The sequence below is a fragment of the Budorcas taxicolor genome, chromosome 21 (assembly GCF_023091745.1).
Source record: "Budorcas taxicolor isolate Tak-1 chromosome 21, Takin1.1, whole genome shotgun sequence".
NCBI lineage: Eukaryota > Metazoa > Chordata > Mammalia > Artiodactyla > Bovidae > Budorcas > Budorcas taxicolor.
In genome coordinates, this window is record NC_068930.1 from 35,263,122 (window position 1) to 35,287,978 (window position 24,857).

Here is a 24,857-nt window from a genome sequence, read left to right on the forward strand (position 1 = left end):
TTTTCTGGTTCATTTTTAGTCTGTTGGATAAGTGAAAAATCAAATTTTCTTCTTTACATGAAAATCATAGAATCACAAAAATTTAGAGCTAGAAAGAAATTTTGAGAATTTCTAGATATATTAAGTTCAATCCTCTCCAAATCAGAGACATTCATTTAATTGCCTTTTTCAAAGTTAAAGAATGAACTGGAGGGAACTTCCCTGGTGGCCCAGTGTTAAGAATCTGCATGCCAATGCAGTGGACATAGGTTCAATCCCTGGTCTAGGAAGATTCCACATGCCACAAAGCAACTAAGACCACGATGGGCCACAACCACTGAGCCCACAACCTAGAGCCTCCTGCTCTGCAGCAGAAGCCACCACAATGAGAAGCGCAAATACAGAAAGCCTGTTTGCAGCAATGAAGACCCAGCGCAGCCAAAAATAAACAAATAAATAAAATTAAAGAAAAAAATAACGAACTGGAGGTGAAACCCTGGAACCCAGAATGCTTTTCCCACTACATCATGATTCTTCAAACTAACTGAGGCACAATTTTGAATATATATGTGACACAGCAGGGTTGAACGAGAGGTCTCTGAGTCAGACTGTCCAGGTTTGAATTTTGGGTTCTTCCACTTGCTATTTGGGTGATCTTGAGCAAATTACTAAATCTCACTGTCTCAGTTTTCTCATCTGTAAAATGAGATAACAATTATACTTTGCCAATAGGACTATTATGAAAAAATTAATACAAATAAAGCTCATAGAATGATGTCTGACACATTGCAAGCATTTAATAAATGTCAGAAATCATTAGGAGTCTACTGATAAACACATGGACATGTATTTGCTAGATTTTAAAATAGCCCAAATATACTAGAATTAGAACATTAGATCATTTTTATGTTTTAAAATATATATACAACCACTGGTATTTCATTTGCCATATAAACAGTACCCCCAAAATGGTTTCCTCATGAAGTATATGCAAAATTCCAGATATTAAACACATAGTAAAGCTCACTTAATTTGAACATCATTCATTTTGTAATCATTTGAGTCCAGTGGTATTCTCAGAATATAATACCCAGAGGGATCTTTGTTTTAAACATACCCTTCTCTGTGTGACAAAATTATTTTCAGTAATGACCATGAAATGAAACAAATAATAATAGGAATGAAACAGTGAAAATTCTTTGACTCAACTCCACTTATATGTCAATATAAAATAAATATTATAGTACAAAAAAGAAAAAAGTAATGGAATTAATGTTTTGAAAAAAGGAAAAACTTAAACCTATATATTGTTTGTGGAAGCACTAAATAATATTATATTTCCTATTCTCTTGATTCCTTCTTCAGTTGTGGAGTAAACAATAATTTAAAAAGAATAAATTTCAGAGTTAAATATATTTTTAATTATTCAAAAGGATAATTTCACATATTAACTAAAATTTGTACTTATAAGTCAAAAAGATTACACCTCAAAGTTTATACTTTGTTTCACTCTTAAACACAAATGAAAACTCTTAGGTCATCACATGGAATGAAATACTGAAGTAATCAAGCTGTTTCTTCACCTTGCAGTCTCTGTACTATCACTGCATAAGAATCTACTATTTAAATACAGGGATATGGACCAAAGGGGTTGCAGACATGAACTACACCTGAAGCCTTGCATTACCCTGAATTTTTATGAATTTATTTGGAAAAATATCTGTAGAGCTGAGTCTAGATTTATTGAAGGCCAGCTATATAATTGGGAGTTCTCTGATTTAACGTCTCTGTAGAATATAATATTTATTAAAGGATCAATAATTAAAACATGCTAATTTGAAGCTTACACTGTTGTTGTTTGTTCTTTGGCCCTAAGTCATGCCCAACTTTTGCAATCCCATGAACAGGCTTCCCTGAGTTTGCTCAAATTCATGTCCACTGATACCATCCAACCATGTCATTCTCTGTTGCCTCCTTCTCTTGCTCTCAAACTTTCCTAGTATCAGGGTCTTTTCCAGTGAGTTGGCTCTTTGCATCAGGTGGCCAAAGTATTGGAGCTTTAGCTTCAGTCCTTCCAATGAATATTCAGAGTTAATTTCCTTTAGGATTGACTGGTGTGATCTCCTTGCTATCCAAGGGACTCTCAAGAGTCTTCTCCAGCACCACAATTAGAAGGCATTAATTCTTCAGCACTCAGCCTTCTTTATCGGAGAAGGCAATGGCACCCCACTCCAGTACTCTTGCCTGGAAAATCCCATGGGTAGAGGAGCCTGTTAGGCTGCAGTCCATGGGGTCACAAAGTCGGACACGACTGAGAGACATCATTTTCACTTTCATGCATTGGAGAAGGAAATGGCAACCCACTCCAGTGTTCTTGCCTGGAGAATCCCAGAGATGGGGGAGCCTGCTTGGCTGCCATCTATGGGGTCGCACAGAGTTGGACACGACTGAAGCGACGCAGCAGCAGCAGCAGCAGCAGCAGCAGCAGCAGCCTTCTTTATGGTCCAATTCTCACATCTGTATGTGACTACTGGAAAAAACATAGTATGGACCTTTGTCAGCAAAGTGATGTCTCTGCTTTTTAATACGTTGTCTAGGTTTGTCATAGCTTTTCTTCTGAGGAGCAAGTGTCCTTTAATTTCACGGCTGTAGTCACCATCTGCTGTGATTCTGGAGCTCAAGAAAAGAAAATCTGTCACTCTTTTCATTGTTTCCCCATCTATTTGCCATGAAGTGATGGGACCAGATGCCATGATCTTCAGTGTTTTGAATGTTGACTTTTAAGCCAACTTTTTCACTCTCCTCTTTCACCTTCATCAAGAACACTTTGGTTCCTCTTCACTTTCTGCCATTAGGGCAGAATCATCTGAGGGTGTTGATATTCCTGCCTGCAGTCTTGATTGCAGCTTGTGATTCATCCAGCCTGGCATTTCAAATGATATACTCTGCACATAAGTTAAACAAGCAGGGTGACAATATACAGCCTTGATGTACTCCTTGCCCGATTTTGAATCAGTCTGTTGTTCCATGTCTGGTTCTGACTGTTGCTTCTTGACCCTCATACATGTTTCTCAGGAGACAGGTTAAGGTGGTCTGGTACTCCTATATCTTCAAAAATTTTCCAGTTTGTTGTGATCCATACAGTCAAAAGCTTTAGCACAGTCAATGGGGTAGATGTTTTATGGAATTCCTTTGCTTTCTTCATGATCCAGTGAATGTTGGCAATTTGATCTGTTGCTTCTGCCTTTTCTAAACCCAGTTTGTACATCTGAAAGTTCTCAGTTCACGTACTGCTGAAGCCTAGCTTAAAAGATTTTGAGCACTACCTTGCTACCATGTGAAATGAGCACAATTGTCCAGTAATTTGGAACTTCCCTGGTGGCTCAGACAGTAAAAAAATCTGCCTGCAATGTGGGAGACCTGGGTTTGATCCCTAGGGTGGGATGATCCCCTGAAGAAGGAAATGGATACCCACTCCAGTATTCTTTCCCAGAGAATTCTATGGACAGAAGAGTCTGGAGGGCTAGAGTCCATAAAGTCACAAAGAGTGGGACATGACTGAGTGACTAACACTTTCACTCGAACTTTCTTTAGGATTGGAATGAAAATCAACATTTTCCAGTTCTGTGGCCACTGCTGAGTTTTCCAAATTTGCTGGCATATTCAGTACAACTCTTTAATAGCATCATCTTTTAGGATCAGAAATAGCTCAGCTGGAATTCCATCACCTCCATTAGCTTTGTTCATATTAATGCTTCCTAAGGTCCCCTTGACTTCATGCTCCAGAATGTCTGGCTCTAGGTGAATGACCAGGCCAATGTGGTTATCCAAATCATTAAGACCTTTTCTATACAGATCTTCTGTGTATTCTTGCCACCTCTTCTTAATCTCTTCTGCTCCTGTTAGGTCCTTATAGTTTCTATCCTTTATCGTGCCCATCCTTGCATGAAATGGTCCATGATACCTCCAGTTTTCTTGAAGAGATCTTAACCTTTCCCATTTTACTGTTTTCCTCTATTTGAATTGCTCATTTAAGAAGGCCTTAGTTCTCTTCCTGCTATTCTCTAGAAGTCTGCATTGGGTATATAGTTGTGTTAGTCACTCAGTTGTGTCTGATTCTATGCAACGCCATGGACTGTAGCCTGCCAGGCTCCTCTGTCCATGGAATTCTCCAGGCAAGAATACTCCAGGCAAGGGAGTGGGTTGCCATTCCCTTCTCCAGGGGATCTTTCTGACCCAGGGATTGAACCTGCATCTCCTGCATTGGAGGTTGATTACTTACTGTCTGAGCTACCAGGGAAGCCTTCAGTTGGGTATATCTTTCCCTTACTCCCTTGCCTATTGTTTCTCTTCCCCTTCATGGATCACAGCCTTGTCATGGTGAAGGGCCTTGAATAATTCAGTGACACTATGAGCCATGCCATGTAGGGCCGCCCAAGATGAATAGGTCATACTGAAGAGTTCTGACAAAACATAGTCTACTAGAGGAGGAAATGGCAAACCACTCCAGTATTCTTGCATGGAGAGCCCCATAAACAGGCAAAAATACTTCCCTGGTGGTCTGGTAGTTAAGAATCTGCCAGTCAATGCAGGGAACAGGGATTTGATCCCAGATCTAGAAGATTCCATGTGCCACAAGGCAACTAAGCCGGTGTTCCACAGCTACAAAGCCGGCGTGCAGCAACTACTGAAGCTTGTGGGCGCTAGAGCCCATGCTCCACAAGAGAAGCCACCGAAATGAGAAGCCAAAGCATCCCAACTATAGAGTACGCTGAAACTAGAGAAAGCCCATATGCAGCAACAAAGACCTAGCACAGTCAAAAATAAAATAAATTATATATACTATGGAACTTGTTTAGAAACTAGGTTCATAAGAAATTTTTCAAGAAAGAATATTTTATCACTGACATTGTTTAGAATTTCTGGTACATAAAAACTGCTGGTAATGAAAATCAGACAGGCTTTTAGTGGGTATATTATAGTTTAAATTCCCTACAGACAATGAGAACATTTTTGCCTATACCCCAAGGGATGTTCTCACTGCCCCATTCTTGGCATGCCACCATTCAAGGTAAAATCTGCCCCTCTGTCCTTGAAAATGGGCTTGCTACATTAAGTGAAATTTAACGTACTTATGAGAAAGTATTTTTTAAAAGAATATTGAGGACCTAGTCAGTGCACAGTACTGTGCTTTGCTTTAACCACACAGAATATATGCACATGAATTTTGCTAATTACAAGTCAATCACATTTATTCATTAAAGCACTCAGCAGGATTTTGAAAGCTATTTTGTTAGCAGGTATTATGTATACTAAATTTTTAAATAATTATCACACAAATTCATATATATTCCACTTTTCAAGCTTTTCATTGACTCAGATTGGCTTTCTCCCTGTGTGTTCCCAGTAAGTGAGGCTGCATCCCAAATCAACATGCAGCAGAGGTTTTAAAATATTAACATTTACATAAACATTAACAACTTAAAATCTCTTGATATTATTTAAATTTCACAAATCACATGGCATCAGAATTCACACGTTCTACTTTTTCAAGCAACTACCTCGAGAGAACAAATTTTAACTCTAATAGCAATCTTTTTCAGACATTCATAGGATCAACGTAATCTCCAGTCTGCCTTCTCCTAATCTTGCAGCTGCATACATGCACAATTTTTCTGATTATGTGATTCTGGTACTCTTGAAAAGACAGTCTTTTTAAATAAAAGAAAATCTAACTTACCTCAAAAGATATTTTGGTATGGAAGAGCATGGTAATTACAGCCACATTAGAAGCAGATATATCTGGCAAGAAAGTGACACAGAAGCCTTAAAACTACAGTTAATTTCTTCTATTTCTGCTGTATAGGTCCTATTTTCCTTTTGCTGTGGGGTACCATCACCCATAAAATCCCTTCTCTAGTCACCTACATTCTACTGAAGCGGGCACCTGTCCTATTTATAGCTCCAGTGTTCCTCAACCTCTCCTGTTGATAAGCATCACCTGGGGCAGTTAAAAATAAAAATAACAGGCCACACTTGTGTCCATTCAATTTTAATGGATTTGAGGGGAGCCTCCAGAATCTGATTTTAATCAAGCATTCTCAAGAGATTCCTATAGACACATTTAAGAATAAGCTAAAGAGGCCTGCCAGAGTTCTTCACGGTTCCTCGAAATTGATCACCCACAGGGGCTAATCCTCCTCCAGGTATTAGGACTTAGAAATTTGAAAACAGAGCAGGAAAAGTTTGGAGAAAGCAGAATAGCATCTTGTCTACACAGCTGATTTAGGTTTTCAACATCCCTAAAGACTTAGAAATTAAAAGATGCTTACTCCTTGGAAGAAAAGTTATGACCAACCTAGATAGCATATTCAAAAGCAGAGACATTACTTTGCTGACTAAGTTCCGTCTAGTCAAGGCTATGGTTTTTCCAGTGGTCATGTATGGATGTGAGAGTTGGACTGTGAAGAAGGCTGAGAGCTGAAGAATTGATGCTTTGGAACTGTGGTGTTGGAGAAGACTCTTGAGAGTCCCTTGGACTGCAAGGAGATCCAACCTGTTCATTCTGAAGGAGATCAGCCCTGGGATTTCTTTGGAAGGAATGATGTTAAAGCTGAAACTCCAGTACTTTGGCCACCTCATGCGAAGAGTTGACTCATTGGAAAAGACTCTGATGCTGGGAGGGATTGGGGGCAGGAGGAGAAGGAGACGACTCAGGATGAAATGGCTGGATGGCATCACTGACTTGATGGATGTGAGTCTGAGTGAACTCTGGGAATTGGTGATGGACAGGGAGGCCTGGCGTGCTGTGATTCATGGGTCGCAAAGAGTCGGACACGACTGAGACTAAACTGAACTGAACTGAACTGAAAGACTTAGAGGTGGGGGTTTAGTTTGGGTAGGTGATATGACGTACACACCACCAGGGTGCAGCATAGAGCTGATAAATTACAGGTGTTAGGGGATTTTTTTTGGACTACACACTACCAAATAAAATAGGTGCACCTACATTTTCCATGAACTCAGATGACCAAAAAAAAAAAAAAAAAGGCAGCACACTTAAAAGACCCAGGTAAGACACTAGCATATAATTCCCACAGTCTTCTCTCTCTAGAGGGTCTTCAATGATAGCTGTTATAGGAAAAGAGTTCCCTTGAAGTAGTATTACACCTGAATGTAAAACTGGTATTAGACTACAAAGATTCCAGGCAATCCAAAGTGGTGTTCCAATTTTTCTGTCTGAAAGTTTCAAAACACACGTCCTACTGTTTCAACTAGCAAACTGGACGCTTTTAATCAAGCCTTTGGAGTTCTACTACGTGTAGGGGGCAGGGAATGGGGTAGGAAAATAACACGAACAAGCTATGCCAAAGCTACTTTTTCTTACACTTTTTCAAGTGTAGTTGAAATGTTGCCACCACCTGTCAGAAAATACCCATTCCCCATCCCATCCATCCTCCCAACTTTTCCAGACTCATCCCCACTTTCTCTTTTCAAGTCTACATTAATTGGAGAAGAAAAATCCTCTGGCAACTCAGGTAGCTTCTACAAATATCACCTCCAAGGGCTTTGTGTTCCTCTCAAATTCCATTAGAGTTGGGTTAAAGATGAGGGAGGGCCTGAAGAAGGAATTTTACTTAATTCCCAACTTGTCAAAAGTAGATACACACTCCGGATCTAGATATTTCTTTGTCTAAGAAACGTATAATCCAAGCCCCTGGGGCAATTCTGTGACCTGGGTTTTGAAGTCTTTCAACTCCACAATTTGCAACTTTTAGCTAGAAAAGCTGAGGTGGGAAGAGGAAGAGGCAGGGATGACTAGACTAAGACATTCCTGCTTATCAAACAGGCCTAACCAAAACAAACAACAAAACCTTTTTAAGAGGTATGAGAACCAGAAATTAAGGCTGTCTGTAGAGCTAGAGCTCACCCTGGAACTTGGTGGTCTAGAAGAGAGAGTTTGCCATCTTTTCAAATACTTTAGAAAAACTATCGGGACTCTCCTGGAAATGGCTAGATTTTTAGCATGAATTGAGACTACGAGTGACAAAAGCTACTCTGACTCCAGAAGGTGCTTAAGTGATTGTATTATTCCACTGCTGGGAGCAGCCCGTACAGACATCAGAAACAGGGAGGATGTAAGAACTTAAATCTATAGTCTTCTAGGTGCACCCAGAGCCCTCACCTAAACCATTTGCCACACCCGCTAACCAAGAGCCACTGTCCTAAAGCAACCATTCTCTACGGGGAAGATGTTTTACCTCCAAAGGGTGAGATCTTACTCTGTTTATGTGTAAAACACGATACACGTACGGTACAGAAGCAGCTATGCGGTATATGAACGGTATCGGAATTTCATGGCGTCGAGGTGGAAGAGATTGATGAGCAAAACGTTTTAAAAGGCTTTTCTTAAGAGAACGATAATGAAAAAAAAAAAAAAAGGTTGAGAAACACTGACCTACAAGGGTCCCGAGGTCAACCATGAAATGAAGGTCCTGACAAGTAATTTTTTCCCCAGACAGCAGCCTGAGGGTCAGGGGGTCTCTGACTCTGGTTCAGCCTTGGCCAGAAAGGGGTTCATCAAAGCTCAAAGGGCAATCCATGCCCGCCGTTCGCTGCCTCACCGGGCGCCGGGTGGGGATGTAACCAACGGCTGGCAAAGAGCTTTGGAAACTGCAAGGCGCTGCACCAAAGCCAGAGAAGGTTTCTATTCTCGGTTGCACGAAATAACCTCGAATGGGGCCCTCTCACTTGTTGCTTCCCAGCCCTTTTACCTCAGACCTTCTCTCCACGACCCCTTCCTGATTCCACACGCGCACGCGCAGCCCCCACACCCGACACGTCCCCGCGACCCCCTCACCCACGCCACAAAACCTGCGCGCTCCGTTCGGGCCCAGGCGCGCGCCGCGTCCCCAGCCCCCGCCCCCTGCCCGGTTTCCGCTGCCCGCCCGCCTGACCCGCCGAGGGGGCCGGTTTCCTAGACAGCCGCGCGGCCGCTCCGCAGCTGCCTGGGCGCGCGCGCCGAAAGAGGAGGCGAGGGCGCAGGCGCGGGCCCGGTCCTGCCGCCGGCGCGGGGCCGCGCGCGCGCCCCCGAGCGCGGTGGGCGGAGGAGCGGAGGAAGCCGCGGGGCCGCGAGGGGGCGGGGGGGCGGAGAGGGGAGCCCCGGGAGCGCGAGCCGCGGCCGGCGCCGCTGCAGAGCCGAGCGAATCCCCAGCCCCGGCAGCAGGTATGTGTCCCCGCAGCCGGCCGTGGCCGGGGCTTCTCCTGCCACGCTGCCCGGGTCCTGTGGTCGGGGCGGGGGTGGGGGCCTGTCAGGGTTTGCAGGGTACGTGCCCGGGAGGGCTGGGATCTTACCACTGACCTTCATCCCCTCTGGCCGGGGTAGCAAGGCGAGGGTGCCTGGGGCAGCCCAGGGCTTCAGCTCCAGCCTGGAGATCTGCTTCTTGTCACATGCTTCTTATTTATTTTTGCAAACTGCCCTGGTTTGGGTCCAGCTGCAGATGCCTTACCTCCCATTCTTTGCCTCCGTGTGCCATCTTGCATTTATTAATAAAACATGCAAGCTGGGGTTGGGGGGGGGGGGGATTGCTGCTGGGGGGAATCCCATTGCAGTATAACTAGCGAGCGCCTGTTTTCGGTTTTCGAGTGTGGTATTGAGGTGGAAATCCCACACCCCGGGGATTTGTGGCTTGGTTGGTCGTAACCGCTTCCTAGTGGGCTTCCCCCATTTGTCTGGAGGCGCCACAGCGGCAGAATGGACTGGCAAGAAAGGATGGTGGTTTTTCACTGTCAGGCCAGAATCCCGTTCTAGGGACAGGTGCAAGCTACGGCAGACAGTTTCCCTGCTTGCTAACTTGCCAGGGTGTCTTAAAACCAGAAAATTGTTTCCCTTGATTGCCGAGAGGAGGCCTTGAACAGAATCCCTGAGACTTGCATACTCAAACTCATTAAGGTTTTACATCTGAGGATGACTAAAGCTTGCCACCTGTTGGAAGTTAGACCCCATGAAATTCCCTGTAATCTAGCCCACCAATCCCTGTTTCAGACACTAATACTGAGATAGCAATAGGCCCATATTGATTCCTAATGTATTCTTTAATACTGCTTGGCTTTTGTCTCTTTTAAAATAAAACCTGACTATGATTTGATGCCCCATATGTTATAGATTGAAATGAGATGATTTGTTTATATTCCATACACATATAGTATCATATCCTAAAGACTAAATTTCTCTTCAGTCACCTATTTCCCCAGCTTTTCACCTTGCTTCAAGAAACAGTTCCAAAAGTGGGACATATGAAACTACCTCCCCCCCCCCCCCGCCTTGAAATGCTATGGTGAAAAAATAGCGAAAGCTAGAAGTATAGAATAAAAATGGTTATCACAAGATGTTTGGATATGGCAACAGGACTATCATTGCTTCTAAAATGTATAGTAGAGTGCCACATTTAATCATGAGAACACATTTTTTTAATGGTCATATATACCAGATACTGAGTTATAAGCTATTGGTGCAAGATCTCATTTAATCTTCATAACAAACCTATTATCTCCATGTTGAACACGAAGAGGCTAAGACTTAGGGTAGCTAACTTGCCCAAGGTCACACAGTCAGGGACAGGATAAGGATACAAACTCTAGTGCATCTGATTGCTGGGGAGGCAGCGGGGGCGGGGGGGGGGGGGGTGGTTAGTGCATGGGTAAGGGGGTAGGAGTAATGTTTAACCCTGGTACTGCCACTCCATCCACATTTCATTAAGATCAAAGCTTATGAATGAACATACAGGCTTGGATCTGATTTTCCATTTCATAGATTTGATTCAACCTTTGTGACTTTCCAGTAATAGAAACTGTTGTTTCAGAATGGATTTGTGTGGAATTTTTTAAGGTGGCACTGAGCCTGTAAACATGGATTTGAGACATGTTTCTTAGACTTGCAGAGAATGCACTTATGGTTGCCAGATGGGGGGTGGATGGAGGGCAGGGATAGTTAGCGAGTTTGGGATGGACATGTGCACACTGCTGTATTTAAAACGGACAACCAACAAGGACCTACTGTATAGCGTATGGAACTCTGCTCAATGTTATGTGGCAGCCTGGATAGGAGGGGGGTTGGGGGGAGAATGGATACATGTCTATGTATGGCCGAGTCCCTTCGATGTTCACCTGAAACTATCACAACATTGTTTGTTAATCGACTATACCCCAATACAAAATAAAAACTTAAAAAAAAAAAGTTTTTTGAAGACATGTTTCTGTTCAACACTCCCAGAACAGTTTCAAAAAGTTGTTTCCCTTCACATTTAAATCTATAAAATGTATATGCATCAGGTAAAATGAATCATTCACATTTTTCATGGTCACATTCCAGTCCTATCTTCTCCCTACACTGCACACCGTTTTCTGGTCTCACTGCCAGTCATTAAAACATTGACACACTTGTGTGTATGTGCCTTAACCAGGTGAAGAAATCTATGCAAGCTGTAGACCATAATCCAGTCTCTCTGTGATTATAGCAGCTCTTCATTAGAAAAATCTTGGAATTTGTACATTTAACAATGGATGTAAATTTAATATTTTTATATAAATGCATTATTATAATGCAGGTATTAGATCTTGCTACACATTCCTAACAGTTTTCACTGTAGTTGCATTGATGGGAAATTCATCCAGGGGGTGGCTACAAAGTTTTATACTCAGGTCACATATTTGAGATGGTGGTGAGAAAAGTATAGATAGGCATAAGGGATTACTTGAAAATTATATCCCATGGAAGTTACAGCTTTAATGTTAAACTGGTGAATAATATTAGGCCAGAAATAAAAGACTCTCTTGTAAATTCTATAAGCTTTGTTTTCTTTCTTGGGCAATATGACTGGTTTTAGGACATCATGATGATACTTTTTTCATTATACTGTGTTCTGTTGATAGTAAAGCAATTTGTTACAACCGTTTTGCCTTATGGAAGTCACTTGGTTTTGGAAGCACACGGCTCTGGTGCTGATGGAAATGCTGAGATGGAGCCTTTCTGCCCTGGGGATTTCCAGTTTCTGATCAGATAAACTCAAGATAAATCCTGATGTTACTGAGCGGGAATTGGAAAGCAAAGAGAGGCATTGCTTGATTCTGGGGAGTAAATGGGTTTTCCGATGGGGAGCACCTCTATCTTCTACAGTCAGTTGTCTTATAATTAAAAAGCATCCAATAAGTCTACTTTCTTCTATTCAAGCAGGATTTTATTTATTGCAGGGCTGAGCACCCTTTTTTGGTGCAGTGGTCAATTTGAGGAACATTAAAACGTTTCTGACTACATATTTGTTTTCCTGAAACATATGTTTACACTGGGAAAACCATATGGGCAACTATGGATGCTTAAGTGTTATTATTTTTTTCCCCCTTCACCAAGGATTTTTTTTTTTCTTACTTTGGAAGTGGAGAAGCAACTAAAATTTTTCCAAGCTATATAACTAGCATGCATTGCAGTGACTTATTGTAATGCACATTTTAATATATTGTTGAGTAAGACACTGGGAACTTGCATATTTGTCTTTCCTTGACTGACCTTGTAGGCTACTTACTTGTGAAATGTTTTGTTTCCTTACACTTAACTTAGTATTCTCTAAAATGAGATATTTGTTTATGTGTCAGCAATCTGGAATCAAAAGTTCACAGTAAGTTTACTCTGAAATACTCGATTTTCACCAGTCTTCTTTTTCTCTCCTTGGTGGAAGCTATAGCAAGGGTTTTAATTTTATTTAGAAAGCTGTTCACAACCTGCTAGTTAATCCATCCCCTTTCCAAACTGAACCAGAGTTCACAAATGCTGGCCAGCACATCCACCATAGGACTTTCTCCAATAGTCCTGGTCTGTTGAGAGACCTAAACCTTTGGTTGAGCTTGTATACACTCATTTGCCCCATAAGGAAGATGTAAGGGTTCCTTAAGTGGGCTCACATCTGTGGGCTTTGGGCGCAAGGGAAGATGGAGGCTGCTTATAGAAAAGGGCCAGGAAATAAATTCTCCTGTACCAACATTAGTATCTATTGTAATTTCTACTTGCAAATATGTATGTGTTGTAAAATGTTCAATCATTACATTAATATAGAAGTCCATGGTTAGAATCTTTGATAGTCTTATACCTTCATGAGACCACCGTTAATAGTTTGGTATGGATTTCTCTGGATTTTTTAATGCGGATACTAAAATGTTACTGTTCACCAACAATACTATACATAGATGCATACTGCTTTGCAGTTTCTTTTCTTGCACTTGGCAGTATACTTTGAACCTCTAGAAAGCCCTTGAATGGCATACTTCTAGACACGGCCACAATGGGAGCTAGATGAGAGGAGCCCTGTAACCAGGGCTGGAGGAAGGAAACTGATGTGTGCTGTGACCTGCCATAGGTAGTTTCACATTCGTGTCTCCTTTAGCCCTTTGCAAGGACCCTTTGTGGTCAACTCTTTCTAGATTAGAAGAGAAGAGTCCAAGGTACATGACATAAGGAGCAGAGGCTGAGGTTCAGGCCCTGGTCAGTATGGCTCAGAATCTGGGCTTTCTCCTCCTCCTTACTTGCACTGCAGGATGGAGAGTACCTCCCACCCTCCTCTGCCTCTGCTTGTCCACAGGGGCCCCCCCTTGGTGTTCCTCTCCTAGACCATGCTTCCTGCAGATTCCTGCATGGTTTGCTCCCTCACCTCCTTTTGGCTCTGCTCAAAGTCTCATCACTCCTTTAAAACTACACACCCTCCCACAGGCATTCCCATCCCTCCTCCTGCCTTGCTTTTATCCACAGCCCCTCCAAACACACTCTATAAAAATCAGCCCCAGGGAATGAACGCTCCAGAGCACAGAGATTTTGTCTATTTTGTTCACTCCCCTAACCCTGGTGCTGTGGAAAAGAACTGACAAGTCACCGTGGCATCCTTGAGTCTTTCCAGCCTCCCACACTTCTTGTTTTCTTGTAGCCCTTACAGTTCCCCGTTGTGAGCAGCGGAAACCTCTCAAATGCAAAGGCTGTACATGTGTTGGGGGTGGGGGAGAACAACAAGGAAAGTGGAGAAGAATCCAGGGAGATCTTGTCTTACGTTTGAGCTGCTGTTGGCGAAAGAGGAACCTCCCAGACAGAGTCAGCCCTTGGAAAGATGAAAAGACAGTCTCCAGAGGGCTGCAGTGTATAACAAGGAAGCAAAAGGTACATGGGAATATGGCTTGGGATGGAAAGGAGACCTGTGTGTGTTCCTTTCTATTTGGAGTGCAGAATGATTTTGAAGCCTTCCAAAGAAGGATGTTCTAGAGTCCACCAACTTTCCCATGACCTGAGTCACTAGAAAGGAAAAGGAATCTGTGGACACTCATATAGGCAGGTTAATCATGGCACTACCAGCTTCATCCTCTTTTTTTTAAGGTTGAATACCTGTTGGTGTCTTTCCTGCTTAAGCGAGGGTATGGTCTTTCCTGCTTAAGCCAGAGTGTGAAAGTTCATTGCCAAAGCATTTATCTCATGAGTCTGAGTTTTGCAGAAAGCGTACCCCAACAGCATCCCAGCCTGAGATTATTTTGGTCCCAGCAGTCTCAGACTCCAAGTTACCGTTCATTCATCTATTGTTTGCAGTAGTTCTTGGGCAACAGCAAAATGATGGGCATTTGGGACACGAACGTGACTCAGAACACTGTAGAACTGAGTACACTGGAGTGCCAGAGGGAGGGAATGGCTATGGGATGGAGTCTCGGTGGAGCCTCTCCTCAGCCACAGGGAAGCCTCCTTCTCCTGCTCTCCTCCTCAGTGCCTTTAATTGCTGCCCTAGGTGGTCCGAATTATCTACCAGGAGAGAATTCCCCTCCAAGAAAATGTAGCCTGCCTGAAACTGCTTTTGATTTGTAATGGAAACTACTCAGTAGCTAGGACAGGGCCGATAACTCTGGCTCCCACAGCTCATTAAAACAAAGAATTTTAATAAGTATTTCTGCCCTTTTCAGCCTAGGTTTTTGGAAGTGCATGCTGCTATCAGGCAGCTCTTCTCTGAATTTCAGCCTCAAGCCATAACGCGTGCAGTGCTTTCTGCTCCTCTTGGCTTGAACTAAGTCTGAAGCGAGTTATTTCATCCGTGATTTTCTGACAATGCCCCCATCCCAGTTACAGAATTGCCATCATGTCCAGCCAATGCAATATAGAAATAAGGTTAAGTAACTTTTCTCCCATAATGATTTCCCTTCAAACAGTTAAATATTTGATTTTACCTGAATTTGATGCAGCTTTAAAGAGAAAAAAAATTTCTGTGACACCTGCTAATTCTACTTTAACCATGGCTACTGAAATGTATTAGTTATACCCTTCAAAACAAAAGAACAAGGTGAAATATATTGTAATTGTGTTCCACTGGTAGCATAGCTTCAAAAGAAAAGCCTGGAAGAGTCTCTTTCGTTTCTCCCTGTCCTTTCATTATCAGTTTCTACCAGGGACTCTCTCTGCATTTTCACTCCCCACTTCCTGTCTTACCGGGAACCCCTGTCCCCACCCTTCTACGGAACAGAACTCTTAAAGGTCACCCCTGATTGCCTAATCACAAATCCAATGGCCCTTTCTCAGATTTCGTTCCTGATGGCTCAGCAACATCTGACCCCATTGACTTCCACTCCTTGAACTGCTCCCTGCTGGCAGCATCTTCCTAAAGTGTCTGATCTTTCCTCAGCTCTCAACCTTCCTGTTCTATCAAGAGGCAGCCCTGAGAAGAAATTAGAGTGTGGGCTCTGCCCAGGGGGTGAATCCTGGCTCTAGTTCTTCCTAATTGTGTGACTTTGCACAAATGATTTAGTAACCCCATGCCTCAGTTTCTTCATCAGTCAAATGGGAAGAAGACTAGCTTTGTCGTAGGGCGGTCAGGAAGAAGATGAAATGAGTGTGCCTGGTAAACAGCAGTCACTCAGTAAATGTCACCTTTTATCACTGTAACTTCCTGTTTGGATGCCTTCAGAGTCTTAGTTTGCTCCCTGCCCCAACCCTTTCCAGCCTGTGCCCACTTCCTAGCCTTTGCTGTGATCCTCCTTCCCCCCGCCAGAGGAAGGGAAGAGAGCTGAGGGCTGTGCCTGCCTGGAGGCTCTGAGCACAGACCGCCTTGTAATGAAAGACATCCTCCCTTGGGCACTGAGCCTATCTCTCTCAGGCAGATTATAAATTACTTAAGGACACCAGCTGTGATTTATACTCTTAAAAAATATTGCCTCAGCATTTAGCACTGTACTTTACACATAGTAGGAATTTAACTCATATCTTTGAACTGCCAGAAATTTATAGGTTTCCTTGGTCCTCCCAAAATCCTTTTTCCTCCTACACTGAAACACCTATTGATCGGTCCTAAAGCCCATGTAAGCTTTATATGGGGAGATTGACTCGACACCACAGGGCGAGTTAACCACCTCAACCTTTTTGGAATGAGGAGGGATATACAGAAATCATTAAAATAATGGAAGCACAGGGAGTTATTTAATGCTTTTAAAAAGGAGTTTGAAATCCTACCAACCCATGAAGCTGTTAGGATTTTATAAAGTGGAGCTTTTTTCTGTCCTCATGTCATCCATCCCAAGTAAAATGAGCTCTGAGGGTTTAAGTGGCAAATCTTTAGACCTCGTCACAGGCCTGCTCCTGAGCCGCTGTGTTCCAGTCCTGTTTTCTTTCCCCTTACTATGCAGGTGAGAGGACAACGAAGTTGAATGAAGATCAGAGGAGGGGCTGCCTCCTTAAAAAAAAGTAGTCCTGTTCCTGACATTCTGTTGGCAAGGCATGTACTCCAGCAGTTTCTGTGTCTCTGAGGTCGTGTATAGTCAGAGTTGTGCTGCCGGTAGAAGTGTCCCCTCTCTTACCCTGGCAACCTTACAGACCACGTTCTTTGCATCTTCAGATTCTGTAGCAGGATATTTCCGCTTCAGCATTATTGACAGTGGGGCTGGATAACTTTGTTGTAGGGGAGCTGTCCTGTGTACTGCTTAGCAGCATCCCTGGCCTCTACCTACTAGATGCCAGTTGAGATGATCAAAAAATGTATCTACATATTGCCAGATGCCCCCTGGGAATCTTTGGCATCTCTCAGTTGAGAACCATTGCTCTATAGGATCAAACACGGAAACTCAGCATGTTACCATTTTGTAAGAATACCAGAATTTGGATAGTTAGGGGCAATTGAAGGTGAAGATTTTAATAGCAGTGGAAGGTGAATTTGTGTTTGAAATTACTAACACAGGGAAAATTTCGTGTTATAAGCAGTTATAGATTTTATCATAAATAAGGAGAAGTAAACAAATAAAGTAGTTATAGAAGTTGAGACCATTTTACCCCTAACGGCCTTGGATCTGAATATAACACCTTATTCTAGGGCTGTTTCAACCATCTTGGACTATTTTTGTTGGAATTGTATTTAAGGCCTTTGGCAGTGAGTATATAATTGTTTTTAGACCTTTGACAATAAGTATATTAAACCAAAAATAATTAATATTTCTGGAGAAATCCTGGTTAATTACCATTGGAGAAAATTATATTTCACCTAAGGTTGGCTGGCTCTCTTCACCAGAGGCTGCTTCTGACCACAAAGTTACTTGAAAACAGCACTTGCAGGTGCTTCAGGGGTGAAGGAGGAATGACAAGGCCTTTTGGGCTTTGGTGAAGGGCCACAATTAATCAGTACTGTCCATGGCAGTCAGAAAATGTAACTGTGTACGTGTGATTTGAGACCCAGTTGAAACCCAACTCCAGTTGACAGTCACCATTGTGTTCTTTCTAAAGAGAGTAGCTAATTTTCATGTCACGCCCCCAAACTGAAAGTAACAGTAAATATACTGCTTTCTGAAAAACATTAAGGCTCCAGCCTCAGGAGAGACCTGCTTTGGCCAGAGATCACCTTTGGTGTGTTAATTTCCTTTGAAAAGGAAATGCATACACAGAAGACCCCAAGATGCTCACTACCCAAGAGTTGAGAAATGAGCCTTGTGCAATGTCTTGAATCAAGGAAGCCAGTAGATTAACTGATTCCATGGACAACTGTGAGCATCTTCAATGTTCCAGACTTGTGCTAACAGGTGGAAGGAACTCCAAATGTCATGTCCGTGCTGTGGGCTGAACTGTGTTCCCCCAAAATGCATATGATGAAATCCTAACCCCCAGTGTGGCTGTTTGTGGAGAAAGAATCTTGATGAAATAATTAAGATTAAATGAGGTCAATAATTAAAAAAAGATGTATCCCAATGTTCATGGTAGTGCTATTTACGTTAGCTACGACACGGAAGTAACCTAAATGTCCATTGACAGATGACTGAATAAAGTAGATGTGGAACATATGTAGGATGGAATATTATCAGCCATAAAAAAGGAATGAAATTGGGTCATCAGTAGTGATGTGGATGGGCCTAGAGTCTGTCATACAGAGTGAAGTAAGCCAGAAAGAGAAAAACAGATATTGTTTATTAATGCGTGTGTATGGAATCTAGAGAGATGGTACTGATGAACCTATCTGCAGGGCGGGAAGAGAGATGCAGACGCAGAGAACACACATGTGGGCACGGGGGAATGGAGGGTGAGATGAATTGCGAGAGTGGGATTGCCATACACACACTACCATGTGTAGAATAGGCAGCTAGTGGGGACCTGCTACATAGCACAGGAGACTCAGCTCCATGCTCTGTGATGACCTAGAGGGGTGGAAGGGACCTTCAAGAGGGAAGGGATGTAAGTATACATATAGCTGATTCACTTCATTGTACAGCAGAAACTAACACAACATTGAACAGCAATTATACTCCAATTTAAAAAGAAAAGATTGACTGAGGTCATAACGATGGGGCCTTAATCTGCTAGGACTATGTCCTTATAAAAAGAGGGAGTTCTCTCTAGCAGTCTCTCTCTCCCTCTCCCTTGTTCCCCACCGCCAGTGTGAAGATATAGCAGGGAGAAGAGCTCTCACTAGAACTAGACTGTACTGGCACTCTGATCTTGGACTTTTCATCTCCAGAACTGTGAGAAAATAAGTTTGTTATTTAAGCCATGTAGTCTAGGGAATTTTGTTAAGGGAGTCTAAGTTGACTAGTTCATCCAGCATCCTCACTGTCCAGATGAGGAGACTGGATCCAAAGAGGTAAACGACTTTCCCAAGGTCCAGGTACTAAGTTAGTGGTGGAACTGGAGCACAAAACAGGTTTCCTGACCCCTAGTCCAATGTCTGTTCCTCTTTCCCCACTGCCTCGGGTCATTGTTCCTGCTGTTGTTGTTCATTCGTGCAGTCGTGAAGTGTCCGACTCTTTACGACCCTGTGGACTGCAACATACCAGGCTTCCCTGTCTCTCGATGTCTCCCAGAGTTTGCCCAGGTTCATGTCCACTGAATCAGTGATGCCATCCATCCATCTCATCCTTATCTCTAGAACCCATCATTCCTCATAGTCCTTGTGCTTGCCCTGTTTAGCTCAGCATTGCTGTGAGGATCAGTGAGGTGGTACAAAAAATGACAGTTTAAGTTACAAACAACAAAATATTTCACAAATATAAATGTCATGCTCAACTCAGATTTTGCTTAGGACACAGAAATCTGGGCTTCCTTGGGAGCTCAGCTGGTAAAGAATCTGCCTGCAATGCAGGAGACCCCGGTTTGATTCCTGGGTTAGGAAGATCCTCTGGAGAAGGGATAGGCTACCTACTCCAGTATTCTTGGGTTTCCCTGGTGGCTCAGACAGTACAGAATCTGCCTGCATGTGGGAGACCTGGGTTCAATCCCTGGGTTGGGAAGATCCCCTTGTCATCTGAATTAAATTCACCCATTCCCATCCATTTTAGTTCACTGATTCCTAAAATGTTGATATTCACTCTTGCCATCTCCTGCTTGAGCAGATCCAGTTCACCTTAAATCATGGATCTACCATTCCAGGTTACTATGTAATATTGTTCTTCACAGAATCAGACTTTACTTGCACCACTGGACACATCCACAACCAAGTGTCTTTTACACTTTGGCCCAGCCGCTTCATTCTTTCTGGAGCTATTTCTCTGCTCTTCCCCAGTAGCGTATTGGACACCTGCCATCCTGGTGGGCTCATCTTCTTGTGTTGTATCTTTTTGCCTTTTCATACAATTCATGGGGTTCTTGAGGCAGGAATACTGAGGTGGTTTGCCATTCCTTTCTCCAGTGGACCATGTTTCGTCAGGACTGTCCACCATGACCCATCCATCTTGGGTGGCCCTGCACGGCATGGCTCATAGCTTTGTTGAGTTATACAAGACTGTGATGTGTGTGATCATTTTGGTTAGCTTTCTTTGATTGTGGTGAGGCGATCAAGATGGCGGAGTAGAAGGATATGTATTTATCTTCTCTTTTACAAAGGTCAAGAAAGAGTCAATTCCTTGGTTCTGTTTGGCTGAAGTATGATGTTTTGCTCCCACAGATTCTGCATACAACTCTGCTTCTTGAATGAAAACATGTCTCTGCTTCTCCAAGTCTAGTTTATTACCTGTATGTGTGCGTTAGTGACTCAGGTGTGCCTGACTCTTTGCGATCCCATAGCCTATACCTCACCAGGCTCCTCTGCCCATGGAATTCTCCAGGCGAGAATACTAGAGTGGGTTGCCATTCCCTTCTCCAGGAGGTCTCCCCAACCCAGGAATCGAACCTGGGTCTCCTGCATTGTAGGCAGATTCTTTACTGTCTGAGCCACTACATAGATTCCTACTATACATAAACAGATTTCATTTCCCAACATTTTCCATAATTATTTCACCCAGTTTTTAACCTTCCAAAAAGAATCTTCGTCTGTTATATCATAAACTAAAATAGTTCCATTTGAATCTCTGTAGCAAATTGGACCCAATGCCTGGAATCTCTTCTGACCTGCTGTATACCATATAGCAAGATTTATTTTCTCACCAGTATTTAACTTCTAAAAGGGGTGGTCTAGGCTTGTCTTGCTGCTCAGGAATGTCATCAGAGGCCAGGATTCCGTTTAGCGTTTTGCTTCTCATGGTCATGAGCAGATGCTTCACCTCCAGGCATTTGATGTGTATTCCAGGCAGGAAGAAGGAGAGGGACAAAGGTGAAGTAAAGAAGCTTTTTCCTCTCCAGGTTTTACCTTCATACTGGGGAAGGGACTTCTTGTTTTATTTTATTAATCAGGGCTATATCACATTACCACTTCTTAATGCGAAGGTGTCTGGGAGTTCAAGTATTTTGCTTTCTAGCCTCTACTGTAGAGGGAGAAAAGGGTTGAATGGGGCTTATGAGCCGAGTTAAGGTAATTATCACAGAGAACATGACATCTCTGCAGAACCATCGGGGGCTAGAGAGCCAGGCTCAGAATATAATCAAGGTGGCCAGGCGCAGCTCACAGGCACTGGGCGCTGCTGTACTTGTCTGGGCTGATCACTTGCAGCCGACATTCATGCCGTACCCATGGACTCTCATTCCACCAGTTACACTTTTGCATTCTTATTAAGGATTCAAAGTCCTTGGATGAGCCTGAGTCACATTTCCATGCTGTAATATATGGGAAGAGTAGGGAATGAGACTCTATGGCCTCTTCTTGGGCTTCCATAATGACCAAAGTGGGAGTCTGCCCACCACCCATCTTGTAATTCCTCCAGCGGAGATGGTGCTACGATGCTATGCAGCCGAAAATGACAAATAGTCACCATCCCCCTATTTTATAGATGGGGAACCCAGAGTTCAGAGGAGGAAAGAGCTCAGTCTATTACCACTGAGTGGGTAAAGGGCAGAGGCAGGAGTTTATCTTATGCTGATGCCCCCAATCTGCTTGGTCCCAGAGAAGCAGCTCCCCTCAGAGTCTTCTCAGAATCTTTGACATTCCCTATGATGAGGGAGGGTTTTCTTTGGAGGCAGTCCCTCCATTTTCCAGTCCATGAGTAATTCCCTCTCTCCCTGTAGGATCTTCCCAAAAACTGCTTCCTCTTTGTCTTCCTTACCAAAAGTAAGAACAAACTTGCTGACACTTAGGACTCCCATAAGACAATATTGAATGGAATTTTTTCTAATGAAAATGCTATGTGGTAAATACCGTATACTTCTGAAGAGGAATAGCTAGGCAAAACCCCTCAAGATTTATATAAAGGTGGGTAAACTTTTCTGGCTGCCATCACCCACCAGCCTGTGTGAAAAAAAGACTAGACAGGGATTTCCCTTGTGGTCCACTGGTTAAAGATCCCATGCTCCCAGGGCAGGTGTCATGGGTTCAATCCCTGGCCAGGGAACTAAGATCCATATATGGCCATGTATAGCATGGCCACAAATAAATGAATAAAAAAACTCTACAAAATAAAATATATATTAAAAATAAAACATAATTCTCAACTTAAAAAAAAAAGACTAGTCAAGATTTGATTCACTGGGCAGAGTTTGAGGGACAGTGCAATTGGAGATGGGCAGGGAGAGCCTTGGTTCCTCCCAGCCAAGGGAGAGGGCTCCCACAGCACCCTCACTTTGGTGCCCCTGACTCAGATCCTATGGAGATTCCCATAAGGCCTTTTCAGAAGCCATAGCTGCATCCCAAGGTATGTTCAATCTTTGGACACCAACCCAGAGAATGCTGTCAGTCAAGGGAGCTTTACAGTCAAGTGCAAAGACTTTAGCCCCTTTACTTCAATCCTTGTCAACTCCTCCACCCCTGGCCCACCACTGATCCTGGGAAGCGAGAGCAATGGAAGAAGGGAAGGAGAGAAAAGCAGATTTCATCTCCTTCCCCATTTCCAAGACCTCAAGCTGTGAGTCAGTCTGAGCCATGTGGAGAGAAAGAACTTTGAGCTAAAAGTGAGATTGAAGATTTGATTTAGACCAGATGAATTTAAAACAAAAAACAACACCTGAAAATTAGTCTTAATTGCTGAAATTAGGTGGTCCTTGAAAGTGTGAGTAGTCAGAAAGCTATGGAGTCTATTTGAAGACAAAGGTTGGGGAGAGATAAGGCTGTTTTTAGTTGTAACCACATTCAGACTGTTGTTACTCTCCTTTTCCAAAGATAACATTCCAACTTTTGAGAAAATGCATGGGACTAAGGCAAAAGGATTTCTGGAGTCGAGCCCCCGCCATTCCACACACTAGGAGGGTAACTCTGGACCAGTCACTTTGTCTTCTGGGTCTTGGCATCCTCTCCCCAAATGATGGGATTGTACTTTGTGATTTAGGTATCCCAGAATAATTTCTCTACTCCTCTGAACCGTGCAGTGACTTAAAACAGCAGGACAAAATAATTCACACAGTGAGCTTGCTTTACAAATTGTACTTCAGTTATATTTGTTGGAAGAGTCAACCATAGATGAATGGCATTTGGCAGGAGAAAACCTTAGTACATCCGAAACCCTTAATTATGCACGATAGGCAGCTCTGTAGCTTGGTCTATGTCGAAAGATGCCGCATTATCTAATGACACCCTGTAGAGATGTGTCAGAGTTTTTGCAATAGCTTGTTCATCTGTAGCATGATTGTCCTGTGTCAGACAGGTAGCATCCATGTTGTCACCTGAGTCTGCATTTGAAAATCTAAGTGCTCCTATATTTTAAGTTCTCTTGTCTAGTTCCTGTGGAGATGAAGCCATTGAAATTGATGACACTACATAGGAAGTTTAGTGATAACATATTTATTTCCAGAGTTTGTATGTAGTTAAATATCACCATACTAGGTATAAGTTTTGTACACAGCTTTTTATGAATTTTACAATATGTGTAATATATAAAAACCACACATAAGTAATACATATATTAGAAGCACTTTTCCTGCAAAAAGAAAATCATATGTAATCCTCTTACCCTAACAGGCTTCCCTAGTGGCTCAGACTTGGTAAAGAATCTGCCTGCAATGCAGGAAATTGGGTTTAACCTTGCTGGTTCAATCCTTGGGTCAAGAAGATCCTCTGGAGGAGGGCATGGCAACCCACTCCAGTATGCTTGCCTGGAGAATCCCATGGACAGAGGAGGCTGGTGGGCTACAGTCCATGGGGTCGCAAAGAGTCAGACACAACTGAGCAACTAACACTACTCTATAAGTAATTACTATCCCCTTTTGTGCTTATGCTTTCAGACCTGTTTTGCAAATATACAAATATTAATGATCGTTTTCTTTTTTATTGTTTATTTTGGTAGAATACACAAAACGTAGAATTTACCCTTTTGGGGAAATTCCCTGTCAGTCCAGTGGTTAATACTCCATACTCCCAATGCAGAGGGCATGGGTTCAATCCCTGGTCAGGAAACTAAGATGCCCCACGCTACTAGCTGTGGCCAAAAAAAAAAAAAAGAATTTACCATTTATCTATTTTGGTAAAATATGCATAACATAGAATTTACTATTTTGACTATTTTTAAATATATAGTTCAGTGACATTAAGTGCGTTCACATTAAGTTCTGGAGATCTGCTGAACGAAATAGAGCCTGCAATTAAGGAAATCCAGATTGTTGTACACCGTCACCACCATCCATGGCCAGAACGCTCCTCGTCTTGCAGAATCGAAGCTCTGTACCTGATAAACACAAGGACTTTTTTTTTTTTTTTTTACTACACACACTTTGTGTTATTGATGGCACAAATTTTCTTGTTATATTTTATCTCATATTTTGAGGCATATATGTTCAGTTTAATAACCTACTGAAGACAAGGAGGCCTGTGTAACAAAAATAGGAAATAAAACTGGAAAAGAGCATTTGCAGGGCCTTGTGGACTATGGTGAGCATTGAATTTCATGCAGAATTTACTGGGACATCTTTGTATACTTGAGGGCGGAGGAGTAACATGATTTAGTTTGTCTTACTGGGCTGCTTCCTGGAGTTTGACTAGCAGGGGGTGGGAGAGAAAGCAGACAAGCAGTGGGGAGTTGCTTTCAGGTAAGAGTTGATAGTGTCA

General features: G+C 42.8%; 2 protein-coding genes and 1 pseudogene across 2 annotated transcripts in view; 1 reads left to right on the top strand and 2 right to left on the bottom strand.

Moving 5' to 3' along the window:
* The window catches only part of NRG4 (neuregulin 4), a 105,264-nt gene extending 95,863 nt beyond the window's left edge, over positions 1 to 9,401 (bottom strand). Inside the window, exon 1 of the mRNA XM_052659668.1 lies at positions 9,341 to 9,401. The gene's annotated coding sequence lies outside the window, so the exon portion shown is untranslated. The remainder of the gene's footprint in view (positions 1 to 9,340) is intronic.
* LOC128066467 (surfeit locus protein 1-like) overlaps positions 1 to 9,495 on the bottom strand; it is a 36,683-nt pseudogene extending 27,188 nt beyond the window's left edge.
* The window catches only part of TMEM266 (transmembrane protein 266), a 126,877-nt gene continuing 111,162 nt past the window's right edge, over positions 9,143 to 24,857 (top strand). Inside the window, exon 1 of the mRNA XM_052659665.1 lies at positions 9,143 to 9,205. The gene's annotated coding sequence lies outside the window, so the exon portion shown is untranslated. The remainder of the gene's footprint in view (positions 9,206 to 24,857) is intronic.